The sequence below is a fragment of the Gadus morhua genome, chromosome 21 (genome assembly GCF_902167405.1).
Source record: "Gadus morhua chromosome 21, gadMor3.0, whole genome shotgun sequence".
NCBI classification, from domain to species: domain Eukaryota; kingdom Metazoa; phylum Chordata; class Actinopteri; order Gadiformes; family Gadidae; genus Gadus; species Gadus morhua.
In genome coordinates, this window is record NC_044068.1 from 5,573,745 (window position 1) to 5,578,028 (window position 4,284).

The following is a 4,284-nucleotide window of genomic DNA, read 5'->3' on the forward strand; positions in this document are numbered from 1 at the left end:
TACCACCACCACCTCCTCCACCTCTACCACCACCACCTCCTCCACCACTACCACCACCACCTCCTCCACCTCTACCACCACCACCTCCTCCACCTCTACCACCACCACCTCCTCCACCACTACCACCACCACCTCCTCCACCTCTCCCACTACCTCCTCCTTCCCCAACACCATCTCCTCCTCCACCACCCTACCACCGTCTCCTCCACCCTACCACCGTCTCCTCCACCACTACCACCACCATCTCCTCCACCACCACCACTTTTTCCTCAACCATCACCTGCTCCACAACCACCAACACCCCCTCATGTACCGCTACCACCACCTTCTCAAGCACCACCCACCACCTTCTCTGTGTGATTTACAGTGTGATTTGAGGCTTGCAGGGCCCCGGTAATTAGCCCTTCATTGTGAGATAATGGACTTGGTCTTCTTCCTGGTTCCCTGAGCACCATGTGCACAATCACTTCCACCTTCAGAACCACCACGTCATCCAGCTACACCACCATCAGCACCACTTTTACCCCCCCCCCCCCCCCATTTGCTACCGCATCAACAGAGTTCATAAAATAGGATGTTGTTAAACTGATGTTTCATGAAGAAAAATTTAAATCGCACTGAGAATGCACCACCAACCCAAGCCAAGGGCAACCCGGGCAGTTACTGAAACCTGCATCAACAACAACATCTATATGCAGGGATTGCAAAACCAAGTGAGTTATATACCAAGGCAGAATAGAGAAATATAAAAATAAACAACCCAACATAGTGTATCCTTCTTTCCTCATGTGCAATTTAAATAGCAGCCAATGAAAAAGAACCAATCCATCTAAAATAATAATAGCTCAAAGTAAATGTACAATTAACAGGAAGTAATGGCATGTGTAAAAAGCGGAGAGAAAATAATGTGTTCGATGAAATCCAAAGCACATTCCTTCGCGAAGGTCTGATTTCCATATGTATGAGCGTCTTATGAAGAGCCCATTAAGGCTGACCTCTTGTTGTTGAAATGACTAGTTAATGGAGGAAGACGGGAGGCAGTGTTTACAAAATTGCCTACAGATTGAGATAACAAGCCCCCGGGTCGAGGACGAGGAAATAATGGGGGTTCAATTACTACTTGGTGAAATGAGTCGTCGCTGATAACAAAACAATATCTGGGTACTGGAGCCCGCTGGCCAATCACGGGGCTTGTCGGCCCTGGACTCTTTGCTCGGGCCAGGCGTAGAAGCAAAAAAAAAAAGCATGATTTATCCATTTATTATTTGATTTGTTTTTGCATCACACGTGGTCAGCTAGTGGGAGAAATGTAAAAAAAAAACACACAAATACTTTAATAGTTAAATTGTATTTTGCCGGCAAAAGAAAGAAGACATTTTTTTTTTATAAAGCGCACAGTATCTGCCATTGAACATTTCCCCAGCGTGGCAGTTATAACAATTACAAGTGAATCACAATAGCTATCCTTTAGCGCTTAGCATTGCTTGTTCGTAACGAAAAAAAAAAAATGTGATTGTCTCCACCTCCTCCCCCTCCTCCCCCTCCTCCCCCTCCTCCCCCTCCTCCCCATCCCTCATGCAATATTATTGTTTCCTATTGGTCGCATTTAAGCCCTGCTCGCTGGCTCAGCACCCACAAACCTCATACAGCGACACTGAACCCCCTAACAGCCAGCCAGCCAGCCAGCCAGCCAGCCAGCCAGCCAGCCAGCCAGCCAGCAAGCCAGCCAGCAGCCATCCACCCAGCCAGCCTTCTGCTTCGGCTAATCACAGGCCCAATATTTCCATAGCAAGTAATTAGCATCCAGCTTTCATGTATGAAATGGTCGAGGCCAGGGGAAAGGGGCGAGACAGGGAGAGAGGCGCGGCGGAAAACAGAGCGAGAATAAAAGAGCAATTAAGATGTTGGGGGGGCAGCGGAGGACAGACACAGGCACAGTCTGCTACAGTGTGATTTGAGGCTTGCAGGGCCCCGGTAATTAGCCCTTCATTGTGAGATAATGGACTTGGCCGGTCTTCTTCCTGGTTCCCTGAGACACGCGGCCCGACACGACCCCGGACAGTTCAAAGGTCACCATGTGCGGTTTGCCTCTTATATGTGAGCGAGACGGGGTCGCTTGTGTGCGTGGACGTGATTGGTCGGGGATTTTTGTGTGCGTGTGCGTGGTTGGGTGTGTGCGTGCTTGTGTGTGTGTGTGTGTGTGTGTGCAAGTGTGTTCATGCCTTCGCTCGTCTTTCCACGTGTGACTGTAAGGCAAACACCTGGTTGGGAACGCCACAGGCAATGTAAGCGTGAGCGGCCTCAATTGTGGGCGGCGTTACAGTCCCAGACGGCAACTCGCTCGCAGGAGAATCACACATTAGTCGAAGGAAAAACAAATCCATTGCATAAGGTGAGGCCTGCTTTTCGTATTCATCGCAGAGCTTTTGTTTACTTCGTTTTTCTTTTCGGGGCCTTTTCAAAGCCTCCAAAGGCCCAGGGATCCCGCGAAGACTAAGCGGTGGATTATTTCCTTACGGAGGCACTGGAAGTGATCAGTCGGCCGGCCCTATCACTTCCTCCCGCCGCCATCTTCAGAGGAAGCAGTAATCTGTGAACCCTGAATCATAAGCTGTGGGTAAATCGATGTAATACGCGTAATTCGATGAAGCAGTATTTTCCTGGTGAGAGGCAAAATCCTGTTGACTATTCAGGGATTGAATCGTCCAACAGTAATGCCATTAGATCAGTGCCACGGATTCCACAGCAAATGCTGTTTAATTGCCAGTAACCGGCTATTGTTAGGTGACGGGTAAACACTGGCTTGTGGGGGGCTCAGGCGAGGTGGGGCGACGGGGGTGGTGGTGGGGGTGGTGGCTGGGGGGGGGGGTTTGTGAGTAAGAAAGCGTGTGAAAAAGATGGCCCCCTTGGCTTCGGCCAATCACCGTTGAGAGACGGATTTACTTCGGCTGGATGAAGCCTGAGACTCTAAAGTGGCAGAGGCACTGGCTTAGCATAACGTCTTCAAGAGTATAAATGCAGACTAACTCTTTCCTTTTAACGCAGGATTTGTTCAACAATGCGATTTAGAGGGTGCCTTTTCACGGCGGACATTTTTTTTTTGTGTGTTTGTGTGTCGTTGCGAGCGAGGATCACGCGTATGTGCGTTTGCTCGTGTTTATTAGCGAGATTCATTCCCCGGTCTGAGGATTGGTTTCACTCTTGTTTCACTGTTGACCAACACTTTATTGTGTTAGGGTCCCCCCCCCCCCCCTCGAGGTTCGGCCGGCCCACCGCAGCCCGGCCTCGAGCAAACAATAACACATCTTAAGCATCGCATACGCCAGCTTAAACTGTGTACACACACACACACACACACACACACACACACACACACACACGCACACACACACACACACACACACACACACACACACACGCACACACACACACACACACACACACACACACACAGACACAACAACACTTTAGCCTCCGTTCTCTCACACTCTCTCATCCAATCTCTTTGTCTTTCGTCATCCTGGTGGTGTTGCAGTGAAACTCCAGAACCCAGACCTTTTTTGAATCCCCCCCCCCTCCCCCCCCCCCCCTCCCCCCCCCCCCCCCCCCAACCAGAACCTCTGTCTACCCCTTCATGGGAGACGGAGATTGGAAGTGAGAGGTGTGGCGGCTGCTGGCGGCCATGGCGACCATGGCGACCATGGCGGACCTCCTTTGTGCGCCGGAGCCCGGGAGACGAGCGCCGCAGACACGGCAGACGCTGATTGGGTTTGACACTGCGTCCAGCAGGGAGAAGAGAAGCCTTTCTTGCGCTCTGTGCCTCCCTCCTCCCCCCCCCCCCCCTCCCTTCCTCCCTCCTTCCCTCCCTCTCTCCCTCCCTCCCTCCCTCCCTCCCGTTCTCTGCCTCTTTCTTTCTCTCCCTCTCTCCCTCTCTTTCTCTCACCCTATGGAAAAAAAAAGTCAAATGAGAGCCCCTTTGTATGAGGGGTGCCCCCCCCCCCCCCCCCCCCCTCCTCCTTTCTCCTCCTGCTCCCTCCCTCCTCCTCCTCCTCCTCTGTTTTCTTCTCTACCTCCCCCTGGAGCTGTTGAGCGCCTCGCCCTTCTCCTCCTCACTGCTCCATCTCTTTTTCTGCGCTCTCTGTGTTGTTTCCCTCTGTTTTGACTCTCGGGTCTCAATGGAATGAAACTGAGTAACCCCTCTTTTTCAAAGAAAAGTATCCCCCTTTTTTAGGGGGTTCCTCTGCCTTCCTTCTCTCCACTCGTTTCGGCTGACCTTTGTGCCTT